The sequence below is a fragment of the Panthera leo genome, chromosome A2 (genome assembly GCF_018350215.1).
Source record: "Panthera leo isolate Ple1 chromosome A2, P.leo_Ple1_pat1.1, whole genome shotgun sequence".
Lineage (NCBI taxonomy): Eukaryota > Metazoa > Chordata > Mammalia > Carnivora > Felidae > Panthera > Panthera leo.
Window position 1 is genome coordinate 139,900,771 of NC_056680.1, and position 19,008 is coordinate 139,919,778.

The following is a 19,008-nucleotide window of genomic DNA, read 5'->3' on the forward strand; positions in this document are numbered from 1 at the left end:
GAATAATAGGGTGTCAGCTGGTGGGGATCCTACCAACTCAATGTGTCACCACATTCGGAAAATTTAATCTAATGAAGACGATTGCTCCATTAAAGAAAGAAGAAGAAACATTTTCCTTCACCCTCCATTCCATACCTTCAGCTCTGTTATCACTGTTGGGAAATGAAAATCCTGAATGTGGGAAATGGTGGGAGTAAGAAATAACATAGCCATGTTTTTATAGCTCACATCATGTTATCTGGAATCTCTTCTCTTTCCAGATGGAAGGGCTAAGTTTAAGGCATCTCTGCAGACAGTCTTCTTTCTATGATCTCTTCCTTATTGAACCCTTTGTTGAATTTAAGGTTGCAAGTGACTCTTATGGTTCTCTACTTGATTTTAGTACTTTGTCCCAAATAAGTCTGCAGGGGTTTTTTTGTTTTGTTTTTTGTTTTTTGGTTTGTTTAGTATAAGGATCATTTTTATAGCCTTTTCTCTCAGATTGCTTGGCTCCATTTTGAATGAAGAGAAACTATTTGTTGCCTGGGTCATTGGACATGAGAGCACTAACAACAAAAATGTCATGTTGTGTATTTGTTTCTTTCTTTGTAAACACATAATATTGCTATTGTGGAAATCTCACTCTCTAGAAAGTTTATACTTGAGTAAGAATGCAGAGGAAAATGATAATGATCTGTCAGAGAAAACAGGATAAAAAAATTTCATTTAAAACACACACACACAAGTTTTATATACAATTTTAAGGGCTTCATTATGGTCTTGAAGCCATTCATGGATTTCTATTGGGCCCTGGAGGCGGGGGGTGGGGGGGGGTGGATATACCCAAGAGGAATCTGGATTGGACATATGGACAAGTTAGTTGTTGTCTTTGACTTGTTAAATGAATATGCACTTACACGGTTTTGTATATATGAGTGAACTCTAAAAAAGGCACAGAAGAAGACTTGAGCAAATGAAGAAAAAAAAATCCCCTGTTCTTGGAAGGATGACTCACCATGATAAAGTTGTCAGTTTTTCCTTGTTATAATTTTAATTCAATTTAATAAAAATACCAGCAAATATTTAATGGAGTTAGACAAATTGATTTGAAAGTTTATATTAAAAAAATTCAGGAGTAGCCATAAAAACACTGTAAAGGTAAAACCATGAGATGGACTAGCTCTACCAGACATTAAAACACACCACAAAGTCACCATAATTAAATCAGCCCAGTGCTGGCTCTTGAATAGACAAAAAGACTAAAGGAATAGAACTGGAAAAATAAATCCCAAAACAGACACACTACATATGGGAATTAGTATAAGATAAAAGTGGCATCTCAAATTACTGTAGGAAAGATGGACTTTGTAGTAAATGGTACTGAGACAACTGGGTAACAATATGGAGAAAAACAAAATTAGATTTTAGACCTTATGCTTACATAAGAATAAATTCCTATATAATCTAACCATACTATACACAAGAATAAATGGAACAGGGATAAAGATAGATAGACAGATAGATAACCATACAAATAATAGAAGAGAACATAGGTAGATTATTCCCTAACCTCAGTATTAGAAAAGGCTTTCAAACTATTTTCAAAACCGAGAGGCCATAAATAAATTGATACATCTGACTACATAAAATAAAATTATTTGCATGCAAAAAAATACCTTTAACAAATTAAATGACAATTGAGGTTTTTGTGTGTAAAGAGATCGGAAATTGCCACTCTGTCTTAACAAGTAAAAAAACCGAACAGGCTGAAAAATCAACTCTTGAATTCTTAAGAGAAGTGAGGACACAGGGCGAATCCCCAAATTGGAGAGACAGTCACGTGAATACAAGGGGTCACAGCTCAGTCTTCTTAACTGAGACTCATTTTGCTTAACAAGGCCTGTCCTCAGGAAAACTAGTTAACCAGAGGCATCTTCCTGGGGTGTTATCAGAGACTAACCAATCTGGCGGAAGGGAAATACCCATTCCAGCCTACTCTAGTCATCCTCTCCTACCTAAAGGGGAAGAAAAAAAATGCTGAAAAATACTTTTGAAGTTTATAGTCCAGAAGTATAGGCTCGCTAAAAGATTGAGATCTAATCATAGGACTATAATATACCTCCCCTCCCCCCATAGTTTACCACCATAATACAAAAGGACTATTTATAGTAGTTCCTTTTATTTAGTGTATCATGTCCAGTTATCAAGAAAAAAATGACAAGGCATATCAAATGGCAAGAAATACAATTTGGAGAGACAGAGCAAGCATCAGAACCAGTCATGACAGAGATGTTGGGATGGAAACAACTCTCTAGATGGGATGGGAATGTAAAGGGAGTATGGGAATTTAAAACAACTATGATTAATATGCCAAGGGCTTTAATGGATAGAGTAGACAGCATGCAAGAACAGATGGCACTATAAGTAAAGAGATGGAAATCTTGAGAAAGAACCAAAAAGAACTGCTAGAGATTTAAAAAAACAAAACAAAACAAAACACACTGTCAGAGAAATGAAGAATGACTTTTATGGGCTTATGAATAGACCGGATGTGGCTGAGAAGAGAATCTCTGAGCTCAAGGATATCGTTGTAGGAATCTTAAAAACTGAAAGTAAAAGAAATCAAAAACTGTAAAGACATAAAGGGCTGTGGGACAACTACAAAGTTATAATGTTCATGTGATGAGAACACAAGGAGAAGGAGGGAAAGAAACAGACGAAATATTTGAAACAATGATGGATTTACTCATATTAGTATCAGACATCAAACCACAGATCCAGTAATCTCAGAGAACATCAAACAATAAATGTAATAATAGTAATAATAATAATAATAATAATAATAATAATAAAATAATAATAGCAATAATCAAGTTAGGAATATTATATTCAAACTACAGAAAATCAAAGGTAAGGAAAAAAATCTTTAAAGAAGTTACAGGGAGAAAAAAATACCTTACTTACAGAGGAACCAAGATGAGAATTATATCAAACTTTCCTCTGAAACCATGCAAATAAGAAGAGAATGTATTGAAATATTAAAATATTGAGAGAAAAAAACCCCACCAACCTAGAATTCTGTACCCTGTGTAATTATCCTTTGAAAGTGAAGGAAAAATAAAGACTTTCTTAGACAAACAAAAATGGAGGGAATTTGTTGCCAGCAAACTTGCCTTGCAAGAAATCTTAAAAGAAGATATTTAGAGAAAGGTAACATTATATAGGTCAAAAACTTGGTTCTGAAGAAAGGAAGAGCATTAAAGAAGGAGTAAGGGAAAAAAAGCTTTTCTTCTTCTTTTTTTAAAAAATTTTTAACATTTTTATTTATTATTGAGAGACAGACACAGAGCATGAGCAGGGGAGGGGCTGAGAGATGGAGAGACACAGAATCTGAAGCAGGCTCCAGGCTCTGAGCTGTCAGCACAGAGCCCGACATGGGGCCTGATCTCACAAACCATGAGATCATGACCTGAGCCAAAGTCAGACGCTTAACCGACTGAGCCACCCAGGTGCCCCATAAAGCTTTTATTATTCTTATTGCTAACAAATAAGAGTTTGTTCAAAATAATAATAGCAATGATGTATTCAATTATGTATGCTATGTGTATGTTATATATATGTATGCTTTATGTATGCTTATATATAAGAGGAATGAATGACAGCAATGATACAACTAATGAGAGGGAGAAATTAGGATTATTTTAATATTATAAAGTATTCACACTATCTGTGAAGTGGTATAGTGGTACTTGAAAATGGACTCTGATTAACTATAAATGTATACTGTGAACTCTAGGGCAACCACTAAAAAGTAAGAAAAAAAAGAAAGAAAGTATGACTGATATGTAAGAAAGGTGAAAAAAAACCCAAATGATATAAAACGCTCAGTTAAATCCACAAAAGGCAGAAAAAGAAATGGAAAACAAAAATAGGAACAACAAATAAATAGAGCAACAAATAAAAAAACCAACAAATACGGTAGATAAAAATTAGATAAAAATTAGAATGTATCTGCATGACATGAAAAATCTCTTTAACCTATTGCTTTTTAAAACTTACTAAATTGTGCTAACATTCACAGGGTTAAATTTTGAAAAATTCTCTTAATTCTAAATGATATAATATAGAAGATACAACATTGCAGTTTCAAGCACTTTTATCTGCAAATAACTTTTTAAGTGAATTTTTGAAATATGTATTTGGTTGACTATCAAATTGAGAACAAAGAATGTATATATATGTTAGAAAGAAACTTGAGGAATTTGGTAAGTTTCGGAAAAAGAGCTTTTATCTTCTAAAATCATCTAGGTAGGGGCGCCTGGATGGCTCAGTTGGTTAAGCATCGGACTCTTGATTTGGGCTCAGGTCATGATATCAAGGTTCGTGAGATCAAGCCCGGAATAGAGCTCCATGCTGACAGCCAGAGTCTGTTTGGGATTCTCTCTCTCCCTCTCTCTCTCTCCCTCTCTCCCTCACACATGTGTGCCCTCTCTCTCAAAATAAATAAACATTTAGAAAAAAATAAAATCTTTAAAATTATCCAGGTAAAAATGAATGAATTATGGGGTATAAACAAGTGTTTCAAAATCAGGGGCAGGGGTTTTCTTTCTTTCTTCCTTTTTTTGTGATAAAACTTGTAGCTGGCTATATTTTAAAAACTGTATTATTTTTTTTTAAATATAATTTATAGTCAAGTTGGCTAACATACAGTGTATATCGTGTGCTCTTGGTTTCAGGGATAGATTCCCACGATTCATCACTTACATACAACACCCAGTGCTCATCCCAACAAGTGCCCTCCTCAATGCCCATCATCCATTTTCCCCTCTGCCACTCTCCCCCTCTCCCCCCATCAACCCTCAGTTTGTTCTCTGTATTTAAGAATCTCTTATGGTTTGCCTCCCTCTCTGTTCGAAACTATTTTTTCCCCTTCCCTTCCCTCAGGGTCTTCTGTTAAGTTTCTCAAGTTCCACATATGAGTGAAAACATATGATATCTGTCTTTCTCTGACTGACTTACTTCACTTAGCAAAATGCCCTCCAGCTCCATCCACGTTGCTACAAATGGCAGGATTTCATTCTTTCCCATTGCCAAGTAGTTTTCCACTGTATGTATATACCACATCTCCTTTACCCATTCATCAGTTGATGGACATTTAGGTTCTCTCCATAATTTGGCTACTGTTGAAAGCACTGCTAAAAACATTGGGGTACATGTGCCCCTATGAATCAGCGCTCCTGTATCCTTTGGATAAATTCCTAGTAGTGCTATTGCTGGGTTGTAGGGTAGTTTCAGGGGTTTTCTTTTGGACAGAAAATAACATTTTATGAAACAGTTAAGTGACAGTTTAAACAACACTACTTAAGCTATTTCAAAGGCTCTTTTCAATTGAACATAGTTGTTCAAATGGTCCCAATTCAAAAAGATGGTAGTTAAAATGAACCAATTTAGGTCTGACAAATATTGTTTTCAACTCTAGACATGTGTTAAAGTTGTTGATTTTAACACTAGATTGCCCCGTGGATGTAGTTACTTGGTTACCTTAACTACTTAAAACAAAACAAAACAAAACAAAAATCCATAGGTATATATGCTGAGAGAACATCTTTGGAAAACCTACCAAACAAAGGATTTTCCTTTTCATCTGGTATGATATTTGGATGCCGCAACAGGCAGTTATTTGGGTTTTTTTTTTAGATTATGAAGTATAAAGTTGGCCTATAATTAGAATGTATAAGCTCCATCTTGACCTCTATTCTGCAACACAAATTTATTTGCAGACACAGTGCAATATAATAACAACTACTAGTTGGCTTCCTCTTTCTTCTGTTTCTTTCATTAATTACAGAAATAGTTATAGGTGAACATTGGAAACTTAACACATAGTGGTTTTATTTATCATAGATGCATACTTAGCCCTCTGTAAACATGTAGTAGTCCTAAAGGTGAATATTCCTTGTTATTTTTCTTTCTCTTCTCCTTTGTGCTCAGCTACTACTGCTTTCACTATTTCATACTGGGTTTTAGACTTTAAACACGGTCTTTAACTTATGGCCTCACTTTCTCCCGCCCTTTGGACTAGGCATTTCCACCGGTATTCTGTCCTTGCTCCTTAGTTCTGTGTGAAGGACTCCGGCTTGGATTCATTTGACTACTATTTGAGAATTTTTTTCTGATTGCATACATACAGTCCTAAACTGGCTCCCTGCAATCCAAGTTGGTCTACCTGAGCTCATAGTGAAGGGAAGATTCTGCCCAGTGGGGTGAGTACAGAACCACTCAGTTAGTATTTTCTAGAGCATGAATATTAGTTTGGGAAAAAAAAATGAATGTTCATTTCATTGTCAGCCTCTTCACTAGGACTAGCCTGATTATGTAACCAATTTAAAGGAACAGCCTCAGTACTGCTCTATCAGCCCTCACAAAGCTAGAGGCTCTATAAAAGTTAAGGTGTTGTAAGGCAGAGGTAGATGGCCCCAAATTCCAAATGTGAAAGTCCTCAGCTGGACCTTTTGAGGGAGAGAGTGCCAATGCTGCCACAATACGGTATCAGGACAAGCCACTCCAGACCTATTTCAGAACTAACACCTGGCACTGGAGAATCCATATCCCACCTAACATTACCTTTAAATCAGCAAATCTGTATTCCTGGGATTCCTAAGGGCTGATAAAAACCATAAGATTTGATAATAGAGATTCATTCATTCTGGCCTAAGAAACTCCAACTGAGATATTCCCAATATGAAAGAAAAATTTCACTGGATGCTTGTTAAAAATGGTAAGGAAGACTCTATTCAACCTATTGCAATGGGGGTCAATTCCATTGAAACAAAAGGCAGGAGAGTTTAGAAGCTCTGATGTAAGGTAGGGGAGGAGTACTGGAACACATTAAGGGGGAGGTCTGTTAGTGTGATTAGGCCATTTGTGTTTGCCAATCAGTGCTTATAAATTGGGCTTCCACTTTCTCACACAGACTTGGAGATATGGAAACTATCTTTCTAGATGTTTACATTTCTGGGAAAAGATTTACATCTCAAAGGCATAGAAAAAGAATTTACACTTGTCAATTTTCTAGAGTAAATCCTCTGAGTAAAGGGAAGTCAAGGGCCTATAGTCAGAAAGAAAGTGTCTAAAGTTAAAGTCAAGCTGAGAGGGTCATTAAGGGCATCTTGGTCAACAGGTGAGGGGAGTTCCAGTGAACCATGAAAGTACCGAGGAGAGAGGAAGTTTTAAGCCATTGGCAGACCCACAGAGGGAGAAGAGAATACCAAGTACCAGTCAGTTAAGAATTTCTTGCCCCCTTTCTTCTGTCTTGAGTTGGAATTGATGTTTTAACTGTTTTTATCCAATTCTGAAGAGTCTGGCCCAGAAGGCTTCTTGGTGGAAGAAGTGGAAAATCATGCCAAGTATTGAGCTTGTAGGTTAAGCCTAAAATAATACCCAACATTACTTTTTTCTCTCTGGTCCTCATCTGCCTTCCCCATTTATATATTTTCAGGTTGTATCTCACCCCTTCATTCTTCCAGACATCCTACTTATCCTGGAAGTCATCCAGCTTCTCTCCCTTCCCTTAGTCCACTCCACTGAAAACAGAATGAGATGTGATTTGAATTTATTATTTATTAAGTGTATGAATACAGTGAAGATATGATTAAGAAATATATAAGATATCATAATGTTAAATTTAAAGAAGTTTCTGGAAAGAAAGATTGAGGACTTGTTACTGCTGGAGTGGTTTGAGCCATTGGTGACTTTCAATTCAACATCACATGTTAGAGTAATAGCACAAAGCAGCTGATGTGTTTGGTCCTCTGGCTATAAACTCTATCAGTTTATGATGGGGTTTGGAGTGGTGGTGGGGTTTTGGAGCTGATGGCCAAGAAATAATTCTTGAAGACATCTTTGGTGCAAAAAATGTGATTTTATTAAAGAATGGGGATGGGGCCATGGGTAGAAAGAGCTGCACTGGGGTTGTGAAGAGTGACTGGTTATATACTGTGGAGTTGGGGGAGGTAAAATCAAGAGGAAATTTCTTAAAGGAATTTCCATATGCTAAAGAAGACTCACAGGTTACTGGAGCTTTAGCTATTGCCAAGCTAAGGTTGCTTTTCCCTCTAGCAAAGCATTATCCTTAAGAGTAGTGAGATCCTGGAGATTAGGCTATTGATAAGATTGCCCATTTTTGTATTATTACTAAGATATTTGTAAACTGATGGAGACTCTATCAGTTTAACCATTTGTTTCTGTCCTTTCCTTTGTTCCTGGGCAGCTAGGAGTGCATGAGGAGTGTCACACATATCCTATCTGGGGGGATAGGTATGCTAGTTTGTGCTTTGCCCTCAGCTTGCCTTATGCTCCCTCATCAATTTATCCTTCTCTTCCCGGGGAAAAGCACTGGATATTAGGAAAGCCTAATGATGTCTAATACCATCTAAAGATAGTCTGGCTTGTCAAGTTGTATCAGGATATTAAAGGAGAAGGTTAAAGATCCTTGATCTATTTCTTTTCTAAAGAAACAAAACCAACTCTGGAACAAACACAGGGACAAGGATCCTCTTGGTTGGCCCTGTCAACAACTATATGATGTAGATTTATTATTCCTATTTTATGGGTAAGAAAATTAGAACTTTGCAAGGTAAATATCATGTCCATTGCAAATGCTGCACTGGATCTGAACCTAATCAGATTATGGCAGAACCCCAACGTTAACCACATCACTATCCTGGGTCAGATACTCTTAAAGAAAAATATTGCACTGTACACTTGTTAAAAATGGCATGGAAGATTTTATTCAAGACTATTGCAATAGTGGGTTCAGACTATTGCAATACAGGAGAGAGATTCAACTTTGAATATAATTGGGACAAATGTGGCTGTACAGCCAATGGGTAAAGTGAGAGAGTGGATGGAAAATTACTAAGTGGAACTTTGTTAGGTGCCTAGGGTGAGAAGAAAGAGGAACTTGATTAGACATCAAGGGTAGAGGGAAAAGGATTTTGAATAGACATCAAGGGTGGGGATTCTTGATAAACTTGTTTAGCAGGATTCCTTGCTAAAACTGAGCTCAGCAGCCCAAAGTGAGAGGTGGGGGTGGAGGGAGGACCCAGGAGACTGACTAATTTTTGGTCAAAGTCCTTGTCAATGCAGTAGTGAATTAAACAGCTGAAGATATTAGAGTTTAGAAGGAAAAAATATGTACATAAAATTGCTTTTTAAGTCATGTTACATAGAAATTTAGTTAATTTGTATATTCTGTTTTATGATGATAGGCTTTGGAAAACTCTTGGGCCTCATTTCCCAGTCATCTTGTCCTAATTACATTACTTTTATTCACAAGAAATGATAATATCATTGTGATATGCAGGAGGGAGGTAAAGAGGAATAATGTAGAAATGTTTCATATTTTTTATTGCATTTCAATGTTTACTTCTTTCATATAGGTTATAGGGGAGCAAATATTACCACCCCAAGATGTGCCTTTTTGGTGTATTTTAAGTTGGTAATTTTTTTTAAGTTTGATTGATTTATTTATTTTTAAGTAATCTCTGCACCCAATGTGGGACTTGAACTCACAACCCTAAGATGAAGAGTCACATACTCTTCCAACTAAGCCAGATAGGCAACCTTTAGACTGGTTATTTTTTTTTTTAATTTTTTTTTTAACGTTTATTTTTATTTTTGAGACAGAGAGAGACAGAGCATGAACGGGGGAGGGTCAGAGAGAGGGAGACACAGAATCTGAAACAGGCTCCAGGCTCTGAGCTGTCAGCACAGAGCCTGATGCGGGGCTTGAACTCACTGACCGTGAGATCATGACCTGAGCCGAAGTCGGCCGCTTAACCGACTGAGCCACCCAGGCGCCCTAGACTGGTTATTTTTAAGAAATTGCAGACACAAGAGAAGCTCTGAAAATTGAGTAGAAGTTACCGTTCTTTTAATGAGAGATTTACATGTATAGGAAATCTCCATTTGTAAGAGTGTCTCCCTCACTACCAGAAAGATGGGGAAACTCTTAAATCTCTAGAAACTGTTATCAATGGAGAAGGCATGGGCTTAAATCTGGTAACAACCTTGCCCTTGTTTATTGTCCTTTTCCTGGTAACCTCCCGCAACTGACTCCCTATCCCCAACATTTTGCCCTTAGCTGGAGACTGTATTTAAGGTGATATCTTGGGCCATTTTGGGGAGTTATTCAGTTCTCCAGGGTCTCGTCCATGTATACAGGAGGTACACCTGTTATTAAACTTCATTTGATTTTCTCTTATTTTTCTGTTTCATGTTAATTTGATTCTTAGGCCAGCTAGAAGAACTTTGAAAGGCAGATAAAATTTTTTTCTTCCTCAATCAGGTACAACCCCATTGATGAGGGAGGATAAGACAAGCTAGGGGTAAAGTACAAGCTAACAAAACACCTCTCCACACCCCCTCCCCCCCACACCATACACACACACACACACACACACACACACACACATAACCAGGTGGGATATGTGTGATATTTTCTGGACACTCCTGGCTGTACAAGAACAAAGGAAAGAAAAACAAATGGTTGACTGATAGAGATCACAGTCATGCAGGACAGGAGTCTCCTTCAGTTTATGGATAACTTAGTAAACTACAAGAAAAAGGCAATTTTATCCACAGCCTAATCTCCAGAAACCTATAGACTGTTTCCTGGAGCCCTAATATCACCCCCATCACGAAGTAAGAGGGTTTGTTTAAGTGCTTGTCATGGTGATGTGGGAAACAAAGGCAAATGAAAAATTAAATCCCCTACTTCCTACAGCCTCTTAACAAGTCCTTGAAACAGGCAGAGTGACCTCCCTCTAGGAGCTCTGCTGCCTCGATGATGACACTTTGCTAGGGGCAAAAGGGAACCTTGGATTAACATTATCCTGACCCCTCAGAATCCTGTGAGTCTCCTTAAACACATAAAAATTCCTTTGCAAATCTCCTTTATCTTTACCCCCCAAGTATATGTTGGCAATTATACTCCAAGTATATGGCCCCCTGATTTACATCTGAAGTTTCATGACTGAGGTTTTACTAAACATTAGTAGATGACATTTTCCTAACAACAGCTAGCCCCTCAAGGTCTTGGAAACCTTGCTTTCAAAACTCCTTAGACACTGATACTGTCCTTAACCCCCTCCCAACCTGAAGGTATATAACCAGTCACTCTTCACAACCCCAGTGTGGCTCTTCCTGCCCACAGGTCCTGTCCTGGTGCTTTAATAAAATCACCTTTTTACACCAAAGACGTCTTCAAGAATTCTTTCTTGGCTGTCAGCTCTGAACCCCACTATCACCCCAAACCCTCATCACCATTATCTGGATTCTGTGTCTATCTCGTATTTCCACCCTCCTTCCTTCCCATCCAACTTGATCTTTTTCTTTTTCTTCATTTCCAAATAGAGAAAAAAAGGAGACTTATTATTTCTTTTTATATCTAGAGTCCTAGTTTCAATTTTATTTTATTTTTTTCTCATAATTTTTAGGTTTTTAAAAATGTTAAGTTAGTTACTTTCCTTCTTTAAAATGTGTTATAGCAAGAGATAAACATACTCAACTATTTTAGGACATATGCAACTTTAAATTATCTGTGAAAGCCAGCTGAGATCTAGAAACATTGGTATGCAAGAGCATGTACTATTCTGTGGATAGTCCAAAGAAGGACTATTTGGTTTCCAAAGGTCCTTCATAACATCCAGTCCTGAAACAACAAACATCCTTTTGCTCTTGAAACTGGTTCAGGACAGAATAGAAAGAACAAGGCCTGCTGGTTAGAGCATTGGAGGTAAGCCGACCATTTGCTCAACAAAGCAAGGCTTTACCTCTCCAAGGCGCTTTCATCTGAAAACTGGGTTTGGAACCAAGTAGAAACAGGCCCGCTCCAGTGGGATTCATCACTTCCTGGTTTCAGATGGGTACAAAGAATAGACTCTTTTGTGTTTTCCTGCTATTCACATTTTTAGTCAGATCCGAAACTCGAGGTGCGCTTCAATAATGATGGCTGGTACACATTTCCTTTTCTCCAACTGGGGATTCAGATTCTTATTTTCCCAGAGCAAGGTGAAACTGCTTTTCAACTCAGCACACTAAAAGCTGATGCAAAATAATATGAAAGGAACAGTCCTTCATAATGAGAAAGATAATTGGAAACATACAGTCTCTGCTGCCCCCTCTGAATGCCCTGTAATTTTTTTTTTCTTGGCCTTTAAAAGCTCTGGGTTTCTTTCTGAGGACAGGGAATAGAAAGGGGAGCTCTTTAGCTATACAGATACCGCTAAAATCAGATAATTTGGCCTAACATGACGTTCAGAAAGCCATTTGTTCCCCCTATTCCCATTTTTGTGTAATTAGTGAGAACTGCATTGATTTACATATGTGTATTCTAGAAGTTTGAATACGGTGCTAATCATCAGAATAGACACGGTTTCATCTCTGCTGCCTTTTAAGAGTGGTCAGCCTCTTTTGAAACGGAAATAAAAAACACAAACTAAAACCAAAAACAAACCACAGACAGGCAAGTACTGTTTCTGCCTCCAAATGTGCATAACCGTCAAACTCCGTTTCCTGATCGGGCCTACCCTTTCAACAAACCCTGCATGTTATGACCACAAATGCACATTGTTTGTGTTCAGAAGTGAGTCTGGTCAACTTGAAGATGTGGATAAGAAGCTAAAAGCAGGGGACCACTAATGTTTGGGCCTAGCTCATGCCAGAACACTTTTAAAGACCATCAAATTCCATTTTCTTTGTAATGGAAGGCACAATATTCTATATCCGAAAGCCCTCTTAAAAGGCAATAGTTGAAGGAAAAGAGGTACTAATGTTGGAGGTGGGCATTCAGTTCTTTCTTATCACAATCTATTAAACACAAGAATCTAAAGATTGGGTCTTAATAAAAAAACCAAAAAACAGAAGAGTGAAAATAATGAAGGAATGATAGGTGGGTAGAAATCTAAATATTAAGTATATGCGCATCTGATTAAATGCTGTACAAGGTAGTAACTAAGAAAAAGATATATTGTCTGTCTTTGAGGACTTCTTGCATTCTAGGCACTAGTACAGAATAGAGGAAGTAAAAGGATAGCCTCGCTTGTTATTGTCGAAATGAATATTGGCAAAGTGAAACAATTTAAGTAAACAGTGTGATGTCTTTTATCCGAGGTAAAAAAAATCCATGGACTGGGGATTGCAGGGTCTAACAATCTGTGGCGCTCTTTTCCCAAGGGATTTTGGGCGAGGGCAAGTTTTATAGAGTTTTAGAAAAGGCAACTTTAAAAATGGCATGATTGACTAGGAGGACAGGGATTTCCTTATAGGGCGAGCAGACCCTATTTTCTAGGGCCAGATAAGCTAGCTAAAACCGAGTTGGAGGATTGTGCTTGGTGTATGTTAGGCTTCCTTGACAGTGAGGCATTTTCTCCACCTGCAGGCTGACTCAGGTGCAGGTTTGTGGCATGGGCTGGGCCGCTGGGGCAGCCTCCATTTTGTGGGTCCTGAGGTACACAAATTAGCTTTACGATCACAAGTCCTGAAAAGCAGGTGAACAGTAAACTAGAATTGTTCATTCTCTCTTTCTCCCTCTGCTTCAATATCTGATTCCCTGCTCACCTCATCCCTGTCTTTAACAGCACGTCTAAGGCTTATCAGAACGTACACTGACCCAACAATACTTGAAGACATAGAAAAAGAGGTGGTTTTGTTTTTGTTTTTGTTTTTTATTTGTTTGATTTTGAAAGAGAGAGCGTGAGAGTGAGCAGGGGAGGGGCAGAGGGAGAGGGAGAGGGAGAGAATCTCAAACAGGCTTCACACCCAGCATGGAGCTGACCAGAGGCTCGATCTCATCATCCTGAGGTCACGCGTGACCTGAGCCAAAATAAAAAGTCAGGTGCTTAACGGACTGAGCCACCCAGGTGTCCAGAGGCTTTTTTTTTTTTTTTTTTTAACCAGCAAAACCAAGATACAACAATTGTATTGAAGAAAGAAGAACAAATGCATACATTCAACTTGTCAAGGCCTTTTATGACAAGACTGAAAATGGTGTTGACTTTTCTGAGGTTTTATTGTATTCTTTTGTTTGGAACCTATTCCCGTTTCTTTATTTTGCTCACTCTCTGGGCTGGTTTCCATGCATTAGGTAAAACCGCCACCTCTCCCAGTCTTGAAGGAGTGGCCTGCAGCGGGAGATAAACCTCACCGTTCAACACTGGCCTACCTCTTGGCTGTCCCTCCAACCTCAGTGACTGTCCCAGCGGCCAGTTTTGTCTTTAATGGCTCCCAGTGGTTGAGGGTGTGCTAACACCAGGGACCTGAAGGGGATGATCTCAGTCAGCACCTGGATTCAGGCTGATTGGAAGCCAGACCCTCAGGCAGTAAGTAGCTTTTAAAATATGCAAATACAGACAGTCAGTGGGGGCTGCAAGCTTAAGCCCCACTGGCCACCAGCGCTAGTGATCTACAGGGGTCCCTTGTGGTGCAGCTGCAAATATCCGGGCTCCAGACACGTGTATATAAGCTCCTGTCTGGGAGACAAGAGCCGGCTGTAGGGACGCGGAGAGCAAGAGTAGAGAACGCGCCCGCCAGGAAAGAAGAAAACAAAGGACGAAAAGATGGCACCTGCCAGTCTCCATCCTCAGAGAATACCCTAGCAGGCCCCCCAGTGTTGGTCCAATGCCTGCCCTTCAGGCAGACCCTCCAAGACAAGCGCAGGAGCCTCTCCCACCCGAACCCCAGGCCCAGTGGCAGGGCAGGAGAGTCCCCGCACACCAGCCACCTCTCAGGTCCTTAGAGCCCTGGGCTTCTGGTGGAGGCAAGTCGCCCTGGGTTTCAAAGCTGGGTGCTTTGAGGGCTCCTCTCTCAGGTGCGCGACTTAAAAGTCTGGGGGTGCCTGATGTGGGTTCACACTGTTGGGGTCCTGAGGGAGAAGCTCTGGGATCTGGGTGCCCTCCAGACTGTGGGTCCCGGCGCCACCGTGGGTGGGGTTTATGGCGAGGCTGTGTCCCAGCCTCTCCTACCTGCTTCTGCGTAAGCCTTCTCTGACTGTGGGATGCCCAGGAGCCGCTCAGCCCGCCGCTGCACCTGTAGCTTCAGATTCAGTACGTTCCATGGAGGAACTGAGTTCAGGATCCTCCTACCTCGCTGTCTTCAATCCCAACCGGGTGTTGATCTTTGAAGGCTGAAAATAGTAAATATGGAACAATTCAAAACAATTTAAAGTAACTATAGGCAAGGAAATTGGGTGAACATCTTCATGATTTTCTACCAGATTTTCATGCCCAAGAGAGCCGTTTACCTGAAAGAGGTCTGGACTATTTATTTATTTATTTATTTATTTATTTATTTATTTAACATGTATTTACTTTGAGAGCGTGTGTGCACCTGTGTACCTGCATGAACAGGAGAGGGGCAGAGAGAGAGGGAGAGAGAGAGACCTAAGCAGGCTCCGCACTGTCAGGTCAGAGCCAGTAGTGGGCTGGATCCCACAAACCATAATATCATGACCTGAGCTGAACTCAAGAGCCAGAGGCTTAACTGACTGAGCCACCCAGGCACCCCTGGACTAATCATTTAAAAATCCAAACCCAACTAAAGGAAACAATAGCTTTACAGTTAGTTCAAGCATTCACTGAATAAATTCTAGTGGTTAAAGAAACCACAACCCAAGAAGTATCATAGTTCTTGTACAAGGGCTTTTCTTTCAACGAGCATTTTTGTTGATGATAAATATCTAACAATACATAGTATTTGCTAAATGAATAAATCTTGAAGTTGTCTTATTTTTTATTTTTTTATTGCACAAATAATATATTTTGTTTGTGGATGTTACAGAGAAATACTATATATATACATACATATATATGTATGTATATATGTATATATATACATACATATATATGTATGTATATATATGTATATATATACATACATATATATGTATGTATATATGTATATATATATACATACATATATATATAATATATATATATATTTGCATATTCTTTGGCATTTTCTGCTAACAGTGTGTGTGTGTGTGTGTGTGTGCACATGCATGAAAGTAAGTTTTATTTTTTTCCTCTCCAATTTTTATATTTTTTTCCTCCAGTACAATTTGAATAGAAATGGGGAGGAAAGATATGCCTTTCTCATTTCTGATCTTAGAAAGTTTTCAACGTTTTGCCATTGAGCATGATATTTGCTATAGTTCTCTTCTTTTAATGCGGATCCTTTATCAAAATAAGGAAAATCTCTTCTATTTTTAGCTTCTGAGATTTTAAAATTTTATCATGAATTGATGTTGCATTAAATCAAATGCTTTATTTTCATTTACTGGAATGATCATATTATTTTTCTTCTTTAGTCTGTGTATTGGAAAGCCATTGTCACCATAAAATTGCAAATCACCCCAAAACTCAGTGATTTAAAACAACAATAACTTGTATCAGGTCTGTCAATATCTCACTGGCCAAAGTAACTGACTTGGCTTAGTTCTGGGTCAAAAGGAGGGAAATGCTTTCTGCCACCAGTGAGAGGAACTTCAAAATTTCATAACAAAGAACATGGATAGTGGGAGGGGTCAGTAAACAGATCTTCCACATTTCTCTTCTTGGCCACAATTATTTACAACCCTTTCCATGCAGAATACATTTATGCCCGTCCAGGATCCCCACAAGCTCACAATACATAGCAAGAGGCTTAAGATCAGATCAAGATGCTACTCCTCTTGATCTAGAGCCCTATAAACAAACAAACAAAAAGTCAAATTATCATCTCATTTGCAGGTAGCCTTGAACCATGGACTGGATAATCATAGTAAGTGCTCTCAGATAATGGGAGAAGGGAGGTATACAGCAATCTCTAGTCCAAGGCGATTCTGAAATTCCACTGGGAAAATGCTACCATCTTCTCTTACTTGGAGGTAGAAAATGTTACTTGACCAACCTACATTGCTATCTGAGAGTGGCTGTCCATCAAGTGTCTTTTTTGGCTCTTGCCTCTGTGCTCTAGGAAGTCATTCCTTTGCCATTATCCTTCCTGGTTTCTGAGGAAAGGCATTAGAGAATATGCTTTGCGGGGGAGCAGGTGAGCAGTTTTATTGGCCTGTATACTGCCTCTGGAAAGTTGAGGACTAAGTTTTTAAAAATCTCCAACAGCATCAGTCCCTTTATCCCAGGCTAGTGACACTTTTGCTAATAGAGATCTATTTAGAAGGTTGTTGATTACCTTTGCATTTGATTTCACTCAACTCCTTTTGTCAAATGCTGCCCCTACAGTTCTTTTAAAGACATTTCTTGCTTTCTTTAGGCTTAATTATAGGTATTTTGGGTCTATCAGATTTCTATGGGCCCACATCCTTCAGCTTTCTAGAAGTCTTTTTATTCAGGTGGAAGGGTCTACTAGGTACCACCTTAAGTTTTTCATAGCTTTTAACAAAGGGCATGAATACTTCATCTTTGATTTGGTTTTTACTACCAAGCTTAATCAAATGGCCACGGTCTTGATTTAATCTCCCCCAGCCCCATCACAATTTGAAAATCTACTCTCTGGACAGGTATAGATGAAAGACAGTTTTATTTTTCAGCATAGTAAATTCTGGGCTCTTTATATACCTTTTAAAGTCTGCTTGTACACTGGCCAGTTCTTTTCTGAATTTATCTTTGCTTCGTAGTGTCTTTTTTGTACAAGGAAAAGGGATAAGCTGAAGCTTTGAACATCCTTCCTGAAAAACATCTTTCCCAAGACTACACGTTAATTTGGTACACTTAAAAAAAAAGTTTCTTTTGAGAGAGAGAGGGAGAAAGAGAGAGAGACAGCATGTGGACATGCACACACACAAGTGGGGGAGGGGCAGAGAGAGAATCCCAAGCAGGTTCCACACTGTCAGTGCAGAACCAGATGTGGGGCTCAAACTCATGAACCCTCAAACTCACGAACCATGAGATCATGACCAGAGTGGAAATCAGGAGTCAGACGCTTAACCAAACTGAGCTATACAGGCACCCCTCATTAGGTACAGTTTTCATCTTGCATGTTATAGTAGGCAACAATTTTGCCATTATGTAACATAGGTCATCATTTTTTTTTTTAGTGTCCTGTATTAATAACTTTGTCATTTTTCAAGACTCATAACATTTTTCTCACTTTCCACTATCTGGTTCTAAAACAATGCTATATATACTGGCAGCATTCATTTCTATTTTGGCTAACTATTGCCATAACAATGCTGCCAATAAACCATCCTGAAACTCAACGCCTTAAACAGCAATCATTTATTGTTACAGGTCTCCAGGTCAGCTGGAACAGCTCTGCTCATATGTTTATCAGACTCATCCTGGGACCAGGGGTCTAGTCTGAGCATGTTCTTCTAATGTTGATGGCAGATACTAGATATCAAGTCCACTCACTTGAACCATTTCAAGTCTCTGCCCCTCCCATCCCATCACTACTAACATTTCATTGGCCAGAAAAATCACTTTGAGCTCAAAGTTAAAAAGAAAGGAAATGCATTCCTAACTAATGTAGTGGAAGGAAATGCAAATTTAAATGACCAAGGGCATGGATACAAAGAGGTGAAGGAAGAGTTGAGGCAATAATACACTCTACTATGTTCTGTTAATGTGGTGAATTACATTAATTTTTCATGTCCATGTTAAATTGGCCATGTTAAAATATTACTTGCATTCCTAGAATAACCTCAATTTTGTCCTAATAGATTATACTCTTTTCATTTGCCTGGATTTGATGTGTTAATATTTTGTTTCAGAGTTTGAACTTATTTTCCTGAAACACTGAGTGGTTTGTTTTTTTCTTTTTAATGCCAGTTTTTAATATTAAGATACTTTTGGCCTCAAAAAATGAATTGGAAGGGTTTTCCTACTTGTCTATATTCTGAGTGTGTATAAGGTTGGTGTTGTTTCTTACATGTTTGGTAGAATTTATTAATAAAGTCATGCATACGTGGTGATTATTTTTGTGAAAAGCTTTCAACTATGGTTTGAATTTATTTAAATTTTTTTTAATGTT

At 38.5% G+C, this 19,008-nt stretch overlaps 1 long non-coding RNA gene across 5 annotated transcripts in view; it reads right to left on the minus strand.

Annotated features, from left to right (window-relative positions):
• Window positions 1-19,008, minus strand: part of LOC122210692 — a 490,688-nt gene that overhangs the window by 5,702 nt on the left and 465,978 nt on the right. For all 5 annotated transcript variants that reach the window (XR_006198171.1, XR_006198180.1, XR_006198177.1 and 2 more), the window contains one exon: window positions 15,003-15,163. This is a non-coding gene — a long non-coding RNA (uncharacterized LOC122210692). The remainder of the gene's footprint in view (window positions 1-15,002; window positions 15,164-19,008) is intronic.